The 17712-nt window shown below is 35.1% G+C and overlaps 1 pseudogene; it reads right to left on the reverse strand.

Annotated features, from left to right (window-relative positions):
* LOC109823309 overlaps positions 1-8736 on the reverse strand; it is a 10810-nt pseudogene extending 2074 nt beyond the window's left edge.

Consider the following 17712-nt stretch of genomic DNA (forward strand, 5'->3'; position numbering starts at 1 on the left):
ATATATATATATATATAAGTATAATGTATAAGTATACTCTCTCTTATATATGTATAATATATGTATAAGTATATATAAGTATACTCTCTCTTATATATGTATAATATATGTGTGTATATATAAGTTTATATGTGTGTGTGTTTTTATGTATAATACAATTTGTTTATGTAATTACTATAAGTATTTACAATTTGTTTATGTATAATATATGTATATGTGTGTCAGTGTGTGTGTGTATATATATACATATACATATATTGAATGACATGAATACTTTGGGCTACTTAGTATATAAGTATATATAAATATAAGTATATTCTCTCTTATATATGTTTATATCTCTTATATAATTATATATATGTATAAGTATGCTCTCTCTTATATATGTGTACAGTGTATACTCTCTCTTATATATATATTTATATTCTCTCTCTCTTAGTATATAAGTATACTTATATATACACATATATAAACATAAACTTATATGTACATATATAAGTATATTTATATAATAGTATAAATACATATAAGAGTATAAATATATATTTATATATCTATACATATATATAAACATAAACTTATATGTACATATAATATAATTATATTTATATAAGAGTATAAATATATATATACTATTATATAAATATAATTTTTATGTTTTATTGTTTTTTAAAATTTTTAAAAAAATAAAAAAATAAAAAAACAAAAAAATCCGGGCCGGCCCGGTGTCCGGCCCGGTCGGGCCCGGGCCCGGGCCCGGCCCGGACCACCCGGGCCCGGGTCCGGGCTTGGGTTTTGCCCGGCCCGGGCCCGGTTTTCCGGGCCGGGCCGGGCCGGGCCGGCCCGGATGGACAGCCCTAGAAAACAGGGAGGGATCGAGTTTGGCTTTCACATATTTTGATTCATCAATCCTTTTTTTTTTATTTCTTTGTTTGTTTATTTATTTTGTTTTGTTTGAAAACTACTGGTTTGAGTAGTGATGGAGGAAAACTGCGGATCGTGTTGAGAGTTGGGGGGAAAGTACTTATCTTTTCTTGTTAAATTTTGGAGCCTGAAAAGTACACGCACGCAGTCAATTGTCTTCTGTAAAATTTAATTAGGGCCTGTTTGGCAAAAATTCAAATTGGTTTATAAGTCACTTTTGTTGTCTAATATGTTTAGGGCCTGTTTGTTTCACCAAGTTTATGGAATAGGAATGGTATTTGGACCTGACAGTGGCGTTTTCGTAATTAATGGAATCCAACTGAATCCTAATCCTGAGTTTGGTTCAAAAAAAATTTATAAAATTGTTATTCTATAAAGTGGCTCAAACAGTGGTAATTTCAGGAAACCCAAATCCGTTCTTTTTGAGAGGAATTGGGCGTGATTTCTGACACCTCTCCCAATTCTTTCTGAACCAAACATGGTATTAGGAATTGGACCAATTCTATAAAAGTGAGATTCCTAATCCTTTGAGTGAAACAAACATAGAATGCAAAAAAAAGGGGATTCCATAAAACTAAAACTTGTCTATAAATTTTATATGGGTTAGGTTGGAATCCATAAATAAAATAGGATTCCTAATCCTATTCCTAGCCTCTATTGAACCAAACAGGCCCTTAAGGTATCCTAGCTTATTACTTGGTGATTTGTCAACCATGAAGTTTAACCAAGTAAAAGACATCCCTTATAATTTCAAAAATCCAAGTACTCATTAATAAGTCACTACAAATCTCAGGTTCTTTTCGATCATTTAACAACAATGGTTGATTATAATTCACCCATTTATCAAACATTCTACTAGTAAATATCAATTACAATCCAACAAAATTTATTAAACACTCTAGATTATAATCTATTAAAGTCATAATAAAAGTTCCCAAGCATGCTCTAAGAAATAACCAGAATGCATGTGACCCGGCTAAATTTTCTTTGCTTTGAGATTTATTGCTTCACGTATATAGGATTGATCATCTCTTAGGATGATTAATTAAGAGTTTGCCTAATTTAAGGTTTATCTATATCTATCTATACATGTATGTGTGTTAATATGTCAAATGCAAATTTTACAACATAATTAAACACATGATTGATTCATCTACTAAGAAGGCCGAATAGTAACCATTCTGCTTATAAAAATAGGACAAAAAAACTCTAACCTTTTTCCACAAATTAAAAATCAAAACTTACGATAAATCTCTTCCAGATTGATTAATCTAATCTTTATTTTCCAAGAATAAATTAACTAGGAATTAATTTCCAGAAGTAATTGTCCTTTAGACTTTTACAAAATGGGTACCACTAGAGCTAATCTATTTCCTTCACAGCGATTGTGCTTAGGAAAAATGTACCGCACCTTTTCCACACAAAGTTGCACAAAAGCGAAAATGGGAATCTATAGGATGACAGGAAATTGCACGAAAAGCTATGAGGAATTTGTGGCAGTAGTAGACGTTGCAGAAGAAAAATATGAAAGGAAAGAGAAGGTAGTCACATCAGGCAAGGGCCTCCCATGTGCAAGGATTCTCTAGCTACCCACAATAATTCACAAAACTAACCACCAATTTCTCTCTCTGATCAGCCACAGCTACAAAAATCATTACAGTGTAGGATTGTAACTAGTATCTTAAAATCCACCTAATATCTTGGACTTTTTGCAACATGATTTCAAACTGCATACTCCGAATGCATATGATTTTTGTTTTTTCTAGTCCCGCGATCAATGACACGTGTATTTAGCCCGTCAAAAATGCAGGCCAAAGCAACTAAATACAGAGCGGGCCTCACCAAAGACAATTTAGTCATTAAAAAGGGTCCAAAGACTTATCAGATATGATGAAGAAGCCCACAAATTAGTTAAGGGGAGGGGATCCCTAGTCTAAGGCCAAATACACTATAAAACATACTTAAGAATTAAAAGCTAATAGTCACGCGCAATGAAGAGGCACATAGATGAAGGGTTATATGACAAGGCGCTTATAGTTTTGGCGCACCAAAGAAGTCTCCATGCCACCAATAGGGGCATGTGCCCATAGTGACAAGCTAATGAAGCCGGCGCACCAATCATGGGCGCGCCAATGAAGTGGCAAACAAGACTACCGGGGAAGCTGTTGAAAGAGAACAATCCATTGTGATAATGTCTAACTCCAGTTAGTCACATTGTCAAATAATGTTCATCAAATACAACAAATCAAGAACGACAAAATCCATCGATGATGCACTGCTATACCCATGCACGCCATTACCTGTGTAACGCCTCCGAAGATACATAAAAATTAGGCATGACAAGTCTATTATAATGTGACGCCCCTATTTTCACACATGACTGCAATTCAAGGTGAACTCAAAGATGTCAAATCTGCCATGCACCCGCACTGTGCAATAACACGTTTCACCAATCACAGTAATATCCTCTAATGGAATCAAAAGAAGTGTAAGTACAAAACAGGCAAAATAAAGAAATAAACGTAATAGACATGATATGGAAAGAGATATCTCATAAATAAAATAATATCTCAACTGTAATACATCTGATATATAGAAGAACGAAAATGTCTGAACAAGAATTAAGTGAAAATCATACTAAGGCACATTGTCTTTTCAATATTAAAATAAAATTCTAAAGTCTGAATGAAATCATAAAAAAATCTACTGTGGAGCCTCTACTAATAACTTATGTGACGGCGACTATGCAAAAACTCCGTCATCCTGCAGCTTTCCGAACCTCTGTACTGTCTAAAAGAAGAGAAAACAACAAAAAAACCACATAAAGAGCGTCAGAGCGCTACAGCAAAATCGCCTCCATCCGCCTCCATAAGAAGGACTACTAGATGGAGTGGAGGCTCTATCTATAAGCATAGTCTACCTAAATCTTTTTCCCTGTATCTAAGTAGAATTAACATTTAAAAACCTACAACACGAGACGTAGTACGTCGAGCCAAATAATCCAAACAAGGAAACCCTCATGTATATACCATATGTCTCAAATTGTAGATATCTAAACATTAATATTGAACTAAGAGTATACAAACTGAATAAAATTAACAATTAGAAATCCACAACACGAGACTAGTACGTCGAGCGAAATAATCTAAACAAGAAAAGCCTCATGTATATACCATATGTCTCAAATTGTGAATCGCTAACCGTTAATCCCAACTATGGCATAAAGAAGGCAATAAAGGAACTAAAGACATCAATACATCGTATTTATATTATCCTCCACTATCAGTGGGGAGATAGAATAAATATCAACATATAATCTTGTATACTTTTAAAAGTAAAGTATCTCGGTTATACATCTCACTGATGAGTCATATCCATAACTGGCATCCACCAAAGACTCAGGCTATCAATTAGCTACCTTAGAGCAACTCTTTGCAAGATTTTAAAACTTAGTATCATCATGTGCAACGGACAACCATGTAGGTATCGTAAACAGTGTACACGACTCATTAGTCTCATCACGATCTCAGTGCGTAACATGAGTGCGGGACGACCTACCATATAAGTATCCAAAAAGATGGCTCATAAGCCTCATCGCACCGTCGTGCGGACGGACTGCTAGACAAAGCATCCAAAACCGACTCAATGGCCTGTACGAATGGAATATCGACGCACTACCACACGTAGTACTGAACTAAGCTCATCAACGATATTCATTTTATGTATAAACTATATAAATCTAGTATATCGACGTACTATCCCATATAGTACTGAGCTGTGCTCATCAACGATATCCAACGAGTGTATGAACAATAAACAGTCCAACACTTGACATAATCCCCTTTGGGATACTCATGTGTGTGCAAACGACATTGTACTTGTGTATTCGTGAATTTACATATAAAGGTGTGCGGCTCAAACCCCGTGAACACATCTCAAACAGATTCAAAACACAAACTTAGAAAATAGCCTTAGTAGTCGACTACTACGCTTAGTAGTCGACTACTCTGAGCCCGTCCAGAATTTGAAAAATTGGATTAAGTGTGAGTAGTCGACTAATATGAACATTAGTCGACTACTCTGCTATGAAAAATAATTTTGTGAGTCACACTAGGAAAGGAGTAGTCGACTACACATGCTATTAATCGACTACTTTATGTTAAACATATTTCTATTTCTCAGGTTTTGATGTTTTTATGATTATGTAACTTGTTCAAACACGACACTTTCTTATCATGAAGCATAGTACAACATTTAAACTTTGTTAATTACTTTACAGAAATTATCTTGAACATAATTCACACTCTTGGGTTAATCTAATTAGGGTTTAACAACCTAATTAACCAAATTCCTCAATTAAAACATGATCTCTTAACATGATTAACATAAGCATGCTTGCAAAAAAGCTCATAGAAAAGATATAATTTGATTCAAGTTCATTAATATCTCTAGGTATCACAAATCTAGGGTTTAAGCATGATTAATTAACGTGATAACTCAATTAATTGCTAAACTAGGGTTTAAACATGGTTTAAGAATGATTAACAACTTAAAAACGAAATTAAGAGCAACCCTAATGATCATGATCATGTTACTAACATAAATAGCGAGAAAAACATATATATCTAACATTGGTTTAAGATTAATCATTAAAAATCTCATCTTTCTCACATCGGTTTAAGCCTAAACATGTAAAACATTAATTTAAACATCTTAAATCGTTTATTAACTAAGGGTGCAGGTTTGGATGAAGATGATCTTGCCTTAATCTCTTGTGCAAGTCTTTGAAATAAATAGCAAGGAATCCAAAAGTGCAAACAACACGTTCTCCCTTGCCACACGTCGATGATCTCGCCTTCGTGTTGGTATTTTACTTCACAAAGCTCACAAAACTCACAAGAAATGTATCTAGGGTTTTTGAGGAGAGATGCTAGGGTGGCTGCTAGGGTTCAAAGATATCATAAAAGAGAAGAATTTTTGTGAAAAATACAAGTATTTATAGAGGCAAACCCAAAACAAAACCCGTTTGACCCGAACTAGGAAACCTAGTCCGATTGGGAAAACCACCTTTAGTATTTTGGCTGTAACTGTCTCATCCAACCTCGGGATAAGGTGATTTAAGATTTGTTAGAAATATGTTGAAGAGACCTATAAATTTTGTCTTTTATGTTTTTCTAGATTCGTACTACATCAGTTTGAAAAATATGTATACTCTCAACTGGTCGTTTTTCCAGATTTCAGGCTCGTGTATATAGTGCATGATTTCACTCCTATATTCACATATATACATTGAATTGATCTCAAATCAATTTCTAGCATACTCAAATATCAATAAATATTATTTATCCACATATATACATTGAATTGATCTCAAATCAATTTCTAGCATACTCAAATATCAATAAATATTATTTATCACCATATAACATATTTATTACCATTTATCACAATTTATTTAAACTTTTGGGGTTTTACAAATAAGGAGGGTCGACCTGCTCAATTTTTACATACACTCCTATGTGTGTGTGTGTGTGCGTGTATATATGAATGTATGTATGTATATACGTATATATATGTACAATAATATTGAAGATCGAAAATAAAGCAGCAAAATATATACAACACTTAGAATTACAAGATTGACAACAAAGTCCATAGAATACTAGAATTGCATAAAGCTATAGGGAACAATGATACAGTACAAGTTTAATAATAACTACAACACACATTACTACATGTACGATAAGTCAAAAGTATTACAAAAGTAAATACAAATTAAATCATACTATGATTTTCACCAGAGCTAATTTTATATGTCAGGGTTTGTAATCCTATTGCCATTGCCAACTGTATGACCCGAAAATCGATACAAAAACAATATGGGTGAGCATAAGGCCTAATAGGCAACCATAAAACTTTTAGGTTTAACATAAGGGGATGAATGAAAAGAATAATATTGATATTTGAACTTGAATGAATGGATCTCAACATTAAGCTACCATACTCATATTATGGTCATTGGTCGAAGTGAAATAACATATGTCGATATGAATAATCAAGCACTACTATTCATGATTCCAAACTACCCAATCATGGGATTATTAATAAACTATGCATGCCTTAATACACCCCTCGGTGAGCATCATCACACATGCCATTATCCCCATCGGGCCCCATTTCTACTACAACACACCGGTGAAGGTTATTTCACACAGGGCATAATTCATGAATATAGAGTATCAACCATCAACAAAGAAAAGAATATTATCATTCTCAATAATGAAATCATCGAGGCAAGTCAAATAGCCACAATGTAATCATTCAGAGAATATCAACGAAATAAACAACATTGGGAAAGTGACGGTTAAGCAATCAACAAAGAGCCCATGCATGAAGTGATTCAAAGAGGAATATGATGAAAGTGATATGATATAAACTGAGGATGGGAAATTGACTCACAGGAACTTTAAGAAAAGAATCAATCAAACTCTCAAAGAATTGAGAGGAAACAATGAAAGATTACTTACCATTTGTGCCAGGTTCCTTTGGTCCGACAAACGAATCCAAGATTCTTTGTCCTATATACACATACATATATACTTATATAAGATTCTAAATAGCTAGGTCTTTTATTATTTTTCTAACTTATAACTTATATCATGGTATATGCTACACTTTAGATGGTTACATCCAACCCTTATAATATGCACAACAACAATTGCAGTGTATATGCAGCAGTTAGAGATGGATGGATGATAGAGCAATCGTTACCCAAAATGCATGAAACTAGTGACATATGACTCTAATGTGTCTATTTTTTGAAAAAATAAATTATTTTTAAGATTTATGTGCATGGTGTAAAACCCCATAAAATTTGAAAATATTATGATAAATAGTAATAAATGATTTTTATCATGAGTGATACTATTCTAGGATGAATGAGTATGTTTGAAATCAATTTGAGATCGAGTACGTACATATAAGTGTATATATACAAGTGTAAAAATGCACACATAAGTGAAAACAATCGGCAGGAATTATATGTTGATCGGTCGACTGATCATATAGTATCGGTCGGCCGATAGGTGCCTATCTGTGACGCCCCTGTTTTCACACATGGCTGCAGTCCAAGGTGAACCCAGAGATATCAAACCTGCCATGCACCCACACCGTACAATAAAATATTTTACCAATCATAGTAATATCCTCTAGTGGAATCAACAATAAAGTGTAGGTATAATATAGGCAAAAAGAAGATATTAAACACATTAGACATGATGTAGAAAGATAAATCTCATAAATAAACTCATGTCTCAACTGCAAAGTCTAAAATACATCTAATGACTGAAAGAAAATGTCTCATCAAGAACTAAATAGGAATCATACTAAGGCTCACAGCCTTTACAAGAAGAAAATAAACTCTAATGTCTGAATATGAAAGTCAACATAATGGAGTCTCACTACTAAAACTAAACGACGGTGACTATGCTGGAAGACCGTCAACCTGCGGCTCTCCGAAGTGGAGTCTCACTACTAAAACTAAACGACGGTGACTATGCTGGAAGACCGTCAACCTGCGGCTCTCCGAAGCTCTGAACTGCCTGAAAAGAAATTTTACGGTGACTATGCTGGAAGACCGTCAACCTGCGGCTCTCCGAAGCTCTGAACTGCCTGAAAAGAAATTTTAAAAAAAAGAGCAATAAGAAAAAAACATCAGAGCACTACATCAAGATCACCTCCATCCGACCCCAGGGGAAGGGCTGCTAGATGTAGTGGATGCTCATTCTATTAAGCATAGTCTACCTACATCATTTTTCTCGTACTAATAGTATTAATACTTAGAAATCTACAACACGAGACGTAGTACGTCGAGCGAAATAATCCAAACATGAAAACCCGCATGTAGAAAGCCCGAGGAGTATTTTCATACTTAATGATCTAAGCCCAATTGGGTTGGAATCCATTGGCCCAAAACTCGTTAAATTGTCACTTAGAAAGCCCGACAAAGTAAAAAAAATCACCAAGAAAAAAAAAAAAAAATACTAACAATGTTTTTATATATGTGGTCTTGAAAAATAATTTTTAATCAAGATACTTGAAAATTATTCAAAACAAAGAGTTAGCATGTTCTTTTCAAAACTTTTAATTTAAATTTCTAAGTTTGACCTGGTTTTGTATTGTTATAATAAAAATATTTTGTAGGAGATTTACCTTAGAGTTATATATAAAAATATTTTCTTGAGTACTAACTAGCTTTGATTAGACTTTTTAAATTTACCAAGTGAAATTAGTTATTTACTGACTTCCTTAATTGGTAAGTTGACCGAATTTTGTGGGTATATTTACTGCAAACCCTCACGAGACTACAACTCGTCCTCTAGGATAACCTAGGAGTTTAAAGACTTGTTGTATGCGCTAAATACAACCGCAGTTCCTGCGAAAGTGAGTTAGGATTTTTAGTTTCTTTCTTTGCTAGAGGACTAGCAAAAGTTTAGGTGTGGGGGTATTTGATTAATATATTTTATTACATTTTACACCCTTATTATCTACTTATTTCAAGAAATAATCTGCTAATATCGGCATTTTAGCTTAGTTTGCACATAAATAAATAAAAACATAAATAACTATTATTAAATGTAAAAAACCTCAAATTCTCTCTTCTCTATTTTTCAGAATTTTAGAAGCCCAAGAGAAAATCAAGCCCAATGCATATTGAAAATTTAAAATTTGAAGGCCCAAAGCTCATCACGAAATTCATCACCACTGCTGCACTCTTTGCCAAATAACGAAAACATGTGCCATGCGAATTCAACTGCACAACAAAGATGTCATGCTAATTGTGAAGCTCATGAAGCAAATCCCAAAGAGAAAGAAGAAACCAAAAAAATGAAAAGCCCAAATCAAAAGCCCAATTTTTCATGTGTAGCTGCTGCAATCCGAACGTGTCTAGTTTCTTTTTGATTTTTATTATGTAAATAATGAGGTATGGGTTTTGGATTGAGTTATGGATAAGGTATGGGTTGTAGTATGGGTTTTGGATTGTGGTATGGGTGTAGTATGGGTTAAAATATTGTATTTTAATTAGGAGGGTTGGATATTTTGGTGTATAAATAGAGAAGAGTATGAGAGGTTGAGAGGGTGAAAGTTTTGTATGAGGAGTTTACTCTTGATTAAGAAACCCTCAAACTTGTAATTTATTTTACATTTAATACAATCTTTGTTCACCGGAGTTTAAGTTCAAGGAGAGGAAAATCCCCATGAAGTTAAGTTTCTATTTTTCTCTTTATTTTTCACTTTCTTTTGTATTTCCTTTCGTAGCTTAGATTTATTTCTTGCTTTTAATTCATGTCTTGTAATTTTATTCATAGATTAGATTTTTCCTCTCTTGCACTATTCACCTTGAGGTTAGAACCCTCTTGGGTTTAGTTTTTATTTTTGTTTATTTTTCATTTTCTTTAATTCACCTTGAGGCTAGAACCCTTTAGGGAATTGCCTTTTCTTTTTATTTTCCTTCTTTCTTGTATGATTTTATTTATTTATTCTTCTCCCCTCTAAATCAAAGTTTTATTTTGGACATAATGCAACAAACAACAAACCTTCAAAATAAACAAATGTCTCCTTTTCATTTACTTGTTTCTAACCACTCCTAATTGTCGCACACAACATAAGAACCAAATCTATTTATTTCTTGCAAACACCTTCCTCGTAGGATCGATAACTTTTTATACTATAACTTGATTGGTTTTGCACTTGCAACATTTGGTACATGTTTTTGTTCCATTATGTTTTTGGCGCCGTTGCCGGGGAATGGTGTTTAAGTAGGATTTTAATTATTTTGGTTCTTTAACTTGTGTATTTTCTTGTGAAGGAACCGCTTGGAGCTTAAAGATTACTGATTGGAGATCGAAGACTTGAAGATTTACTTTTAGTAACTCTTCTTTCTAGTGTTTTCAATTTCACCCTTTTAGTTAGCTCTCCACAATTAGAGACAATTAGGATCTAAAATTTTGAAAAAAGGATTTTTTTTGTTGACCATAATAAAAAAAAGAGAAGAATTTTTTTACCATCCTTTTTTAGTTGCTTTTAATTTCTAGGGTTGCGTTGCATATAATAGTAGGAATTCTATAAAGTGATTTGAGCATCTTGATTTGGCACACACTTAAAAATATTTGTAAGGGTAAAACCCCCTAATCAAGATAAGGTGAGGGATTTCATCACCCTTTCCTTAGCCCAAAAATCATTAATTTCTCACTACACAAACCCAAACCTTTTTAAAACTCATTAGACGTTGGCACCTAAGGATTCGAGCTCATTACGGAACAAGGAATCCCTAAGTGAACCGGTTCAAGTTATCTTGGATAAGTTGGTGTCTAAGGCAAGGTTTAGGGGTTGCGTAAGGTGCTCCGCAAGGAACGAGGTACTTAATTGATCTTTGATCACCCTCTAGTACTATTCTTACCTAGCTAACTGACCGAGTAAAACTTTGATCTTTTTACTTAATGAATTTTTGTTTAGGAGCTGGTCTAGCTGAGATAGGCTTAACCCTAGAGTTAGAGTGATTGAAAATTGGTTGTTTTTGATTTATTTTAGTTAGGTTTCTCCTTTTTCTTATCATAACAAAAAAAACTAACTTTTGCTTTTTCTTTTTTTTTAAAAACTTATAAAAAGAATTTCTTTGGTGTATGCAAATGTGGATTAGGGATAATACAAATCGCTTAATTCGTTTTGAACCAATTGTAGAAATGGCTAATCCATCGGTTCTCCAAGATATGTGCTATCCCACTAGGAATGCAATCCCTTCGTGCATTAAGCTCCCCAAGGCAAATGGAACTAACTTTGAGCTTCGACCGCACTATATAAACATGCTTCCGAAATTTCTAGGAAATGAAACTGAGGATGCTTATATTTTTATCTCCGAATTTGAGGAAGTGTGTCTTATGATTAAAATTTGAGAATTAACTAAAGATGCAGTCAAACTCATATTTATTCCATTTTCTCTCAAGGACAAGGCAAAAAAATGGTTGTATAGCTTGCCTACAAATTTCATCTCCACTTGGGATGAATTTGTCACCGCTTTTCTCACGAAATTTTTCCTAATCCATAAAACGGTTAAGCTTAGAAACAACATTCAAAATTTTAAAATTATCACGGGGGAGCCATTCTGGAAGTACTTTGATAGGATTAAGGATCTTCTCATCCAATGTTCTCACCACGGTCTCGAGAAATGGCGATTATGCCAAGTCATTATTGAAGGATTGGACTATTCTTCAAAGACTTCTTTAGAATCCATGTGCCAAGGGGATTTTATGAAAAAGAACGCTGACAAAGCTTGGGAATTTCTAGAGAGTCTTTCAGAGAAAACCATGAAGTGGGAACACTGTGAAGATAGGGTTTCATCAGTTCCCCAACCTAAGTCTAGTGGTCATTCCCTAGAGTCAAACATTACTGCTGAAGCAAAGATGATAACAATTCTGCAAAGGTTAGAAGCCTTAGAAGTTAAGGAACGAGTCCCAGCTCAAATCAATCACATTTCTGTCCCAGGTTGTCACAACTGTCATTCTCTTGCCCATATTTTAGAGGAATGCCCTCTCCTAGGAAACACCCAACCTTTAGAACAAATGAACGCGACATTCCAGCACCCTAGGAATGATTCATTCTCTCCAACCTATAATCCGGGTTGGAGAAATCACCCAAATTTTGCATGGAATCAAGGAAACCCCACTTGAAATCAAAATTTTATTCCCACTTCTAACCAACAATTCCCAAGAGGAAACACAACCCCATTCAATGCACCAAACAACTTTTAATCTAATCTACCTTTTCCTCATCCTCACCAACCTATAAACCCTTTAGGTCTTGACCACGAAAAACGTCTTAGTGTCTTAGAAAAGGGTTTAGAGGTGATGATGAAAGCTTCTACATAAACCAACAACATGTTGACCCAGTCATCCACCACTCTGAATTCCTTCATGCAAACAACCGGCCAAGTGCTCAACGCAAACACCTAAGCCATAGCCAGGTTAGAAACCCAACTTAGGCAACTAGCCAATGCTGTGAGCAAAAGAGAGAAAGGAAAATTTCTAAGTGAACCTATTGCGAACCCTAAAGACAATGGATTCAGTTCAAACCAACCAGCCCATGTGAATGCAGTTCACACCTTACGATCAGGAAAGCAAATAGATAACCAAGTTCGAATGCCACCAGATCAAACTCCTTCTCCCATCCAACACACTCCTTCTGATGAAGTGACTCCTTCCGATGACCAAAAAGCTGAATACGAGAGTGAGCCTAATCTAGATAGGTATATGCCTGTTGCCCCCTTTCCAAACAGACTCAAACCTAGGAAAAACTCCCCACAGGTTGAGAAAATCCTAGAAACTTTCAAACAAATCAAGATCAACATCCCTCTCTTAGACGCAATTGAACAAATTCCCTCTTATGCAAAGTTCTTAAAAGACTTGTGCACTATGAAAAGAACCAGCAATATCCCAAAGAAAGTCTTTTAGCTGCCAACCTCAGTGAAATATTTTCTAAACCCATGCCTCTGAAATATAAGGACCCTGGTTATCCCACAGTTCCATGCGTCATAGGAAATACTCACATTAATAAAGCACTTCTAGACTTGGGAGCCAGCGTAAACCTCCTTCCTTATTCCGTCTATCAACAGCTAGATGTAGGAGAACTTAAACCCACACGATGCACCCTACAATTAGCTGATAGATCCGTGAAGATTCCTAAGGGAGAGGTAGAGGATGTTTTGATCAAAGTTGGAGAGTTTATTTTCCCTGTTGATTTCATTGTCTTGGAAACGCAACCAGTTTCTAATCTCAATAGTCAAATCCAAGTCATTCTAGGAAGACTATTCTTAGCCACCTCAAATGCTTTGATCAATTGTAGGACCGGTCAAATGAAACTATCTTTTGGGAACATAACTGTTGACCTTAATATTTTCAACCTAGAGAAGCAGCCCAGTGATCCATCTGATCAACCCATGGAAGTGAACTTCATCTAAGGAATATCCAGTGAGCAACAAGAGGGAGAGTGTGAGTCAGATTCCTGTATTTCTGACTTAATTTTTGAGGAGTCTTTTTATGAAGAATCAGGGTTAGATCCGTTGGTCAATCATGTATCTACAATTGGCTGGCAACGAGAACCTTTAGAGACAGAACCCTGAGTCCAACTTCGCCCATCTGTTGAGGAACCTCCTAAGTTAGAGCTCAAACATTTACCTGAAAATTTAGAGTATGCTACTTAGGGGAGAACAAAACGTTACCAGTCATCATTTCTTCTGACTTAACTTTCAGTCAAAAAGAAGCTCTCTTAGATGTTTTAAGAGAGAATAGGGAAGCCATTGGATGGACCATGGCTGATATAAAAGAAGCTCTCTTAGATGTTTTAAGAGAGAATAGGGAAGCCATTGGATGGACCATGGCTGATATCAAGGGGATTAGTCCAACCATTGTTCAACACAGAGAATAGGGAAGCCATTGGATGGACCATGGCTGATATCAAGGGGATTAGTCCAACCATTGTTCAACATCGAATCCATTTGATAGATGATGCCAAACCTTCTAGAGATTCTCAACGTAGGTTGAACTCGGTGATGAAAGAAGCTGTTAGGAAAGACATTCTAAAATGTCTTAATCATGGGATCATTTATCCTATTTCTGATAGTTCATGGGTAAGTCCGGTCCAAATTGTCCCAACGAAATCTAGGATCACCGTTATCCAAAATGAGGCTAATGAGCTGATTCCCACTCGCATCCAAACTGGATGGCGAGTTTACATTGACTACCGAAAACTCAACTTAGCCACTCGAAAAGATCACTTCCCTCTTCCCTTCATTGACCAAATGTTAGAACGATTAGCAAGACACGAGTTCTATTATTTCCTAGATGGATATTCAAGTTACAATCAAATCCCTATCACTCCAGAAGATCAGGAGAAAACCACATTCACTTGCCCATATGGAACTTTTGCATACTGATGCATGCCTTTTGGGCTGTGTAACGCACCTACCACATTCCAACGTTGCATGATCAGTATTTTTTTCAACATGGTAGAAAGATTTCTCAAAATTTCCATGGACGACTTTTCCATTTTCGGTGATACATTTTTTGAGTGTTTACATCATCTAAAACTGGTCCTAGCACGGTGTAGGGAGAAAAATCTGACTCTCAATTGGGAGAAATATCATTTCATGGTCAAACAGGGCATTGTTTTAGGACATGTAGTTTCTAATAGAGGGATTGAAGTTGACAAGGTCAAGGTAGATCTCATTTCTAACCTTCCTCCTCCCAAAACTGTCAAAGATATTAGATCATTTCTTGGTCATGCTGGTTTTTATCGACGTTTCATTAAGGATTTCAGCAAAATGGCTAGACCCTTGACCAATCTTTTAGCCAAGGATACATCATTTGTTTTCTTTCCCGAGTGCCTCAAAGCCTTTGAATATCTAAAAAAGGAGCTAACCACAGCTCCTATCATTCATGCACCAGACTGGACCTTACCATTCGAACTGATGTGCGATGCATCCGATTTTGCAATTGGTGCTGTCTTAGGACAATGGATTGATGGTAAACCACATGTGATCTACTAGCGAGTAGGACTCTGAACGATGCCCAACAAAATTACTCTGTCACTGAGAAAGAGTTTTTAGCTGTAGTCTTTGCCTTAGAAAAATTCACGTCTTATCTCATCGGGTCTTTGACCAAAGTTTTCACAGATCATGCCGTACTTAAGTATCTTTTGACCAAAAAAGATGCAAAGGCACGGCTCATTAGATGGATTCTCCTACTTCAAGAGTTTGACTTTTGACCAAAAAAGATGCAAAGGCACGGCTCATTAGATGGATTCTCCTACTTCAAGAGTTTGACATTCAGATTCTTGATAGAAGAGGAAGATGGATTCTCCTACTTCAAGAGTTTGACATTCAGATTCTTGATAGAAGAGGAGCAGAAAACCCTGTAACTGATCACATCTCTAGACTTCAAAATACACCAACATCAACTGCCCCTATCAACGAACATTTCCCAGATGAACAACTCCTCCAAATCCAATATGTTCCATGGTTTGCTGATATTGTGAATTACTTGGTCATGAAATAGATCCCTTCTCATTAGTCCAAATAGGATAGATCCCGTTTTCTTTCCCAGGTGAAATACTTTTACTGGGATGATCCATATCTATTCAAATACTGTCTTGATCAGATCTTTAGGAGGTGTGTTCCTACTGAAGAAACTAGGAGTGTTCTATCCTTTTGCCATGAGCAAGCATGCGGGGGCCACTTTGGCCCAAGAAAAACAGCTAAAAAAATTCTCCAGTCCGGGTTATACTGGCCCACTCTTTTCAAAAATTCATTTGAGTTTTGCAAAACATGTAACCGCTGCCAACTCTTAGGGAAAGTTACTAGAAGAAATATGATGCCATTATAACCCATCTTAGCTATTGAACTTTTCGATTTGTAGGGTATAGATTTCATAGACCATTTCCAAATTCCTTTTGAAATATCTACATTCTAGAAGTTGTCGAGTATATGTCAAAATGGGTTGAGGCAGTAGCTTGCAAGACTAATGACAACAAGGTTGTTGTTAAGTTTTTAAAGGAGAATGTTTTTTGTGCGGTTTGGAGTGCCTCGAGCAATCATTAATGACAACGATACACATTTCTGTAACCGTTCTTTTAAGGCTTTGATGAGAAAATATTCAATCACACACAAACTGTCAACTCCTTATCACCCCTAAACCAGTGGTCAAGTAGACGTAACAAATAGGCAGATCAAACAAATCTTAGAAAAAACAGTTAATCATAATAAAAAAAAATTAGTCTGTAAAATTGTGTGATGCTCTATGGGCATATCGTACAGTATTCAAAGCAAATTTGGGGATGTCACCGTACAGGCTCATGTTTGGAAAAGCTTGTCATCTACCAGTGGAGTTAGAACACCGAGCATTGTGGGCTATCAAACAGTTGAATTTTAACTTAGACTCGGCAGATAAAAATAGATTGCTCCAAATAAATGAGTTAGAAGAAATTCGAAATGATGCATATATAAACTCAAAAATTTACAAAGAGAAAACAAAGATTTTTCATGACAATTCAATTTTGCAGAAAAATTTCACTCCAGGACAAAAGGTTTTATTCTACTACTCAAAATTATATCTTTTTCCTAGAAAATTGAGATCAAGGTGGTTAGGTCCATTTAATGTCAAACAAGTTTTCTCACATGGGGCTGTCGAGATAGAAAATCCTAAAAGTGGTCATATTTTCAAAATTAATGGTCAACACTTGAAACCATTTTTAGAATATTCTACGCTCGGTTTTGGTTCTCCATGAACCACATTATTTGTAATAAAAAAAATATAAAAAAAAACAAACAAAAAAATTAAAATAAAATGTATATATAAAAAAGTTGGTTTTATTTTGTTTACTTCATCCTCACCATAAAGGTAATTGCAGATTTTTATCATCATTGATCTTGGTCGACCGAACAACTGTAACTACTTCAACTTGTATCTACTTTACTTTGTGCATCATGGAGTTTGCATTGAGGACAATGTAAAATTTAGGTGTGGGAGTGGGAAGTAGTTACTTTTTCCTCTTTATTTTACCTTTTTGCATATTTTTCTTCTTTCAAAAAAAAAAAAACAAAAACAAAAACAAAACAAAACAAAAACCAAAAATTATTGTTACTTGCCAAATTAACAGAGTTAAGTAGTAATTGATCTATTTGATATAACTTTAAATTTTCTAATTCCTAGTTAGTGAAATACTCAAGTTTACCTTTTA

Source organism: Asparagus officinalis, chromosome 9 (assembly GCF_001876935.1).
Source record: "Asparagus officinalis chromosome 9, Aspof.V1, whole genome shotgun sequence".
Lineage (NCBI taxonomy): Eukaryota > Viridiplantae > Streptophyta > Magnoliopsida > Asparagales > Asparagaceae > Asparagus > Asparagus officinalis.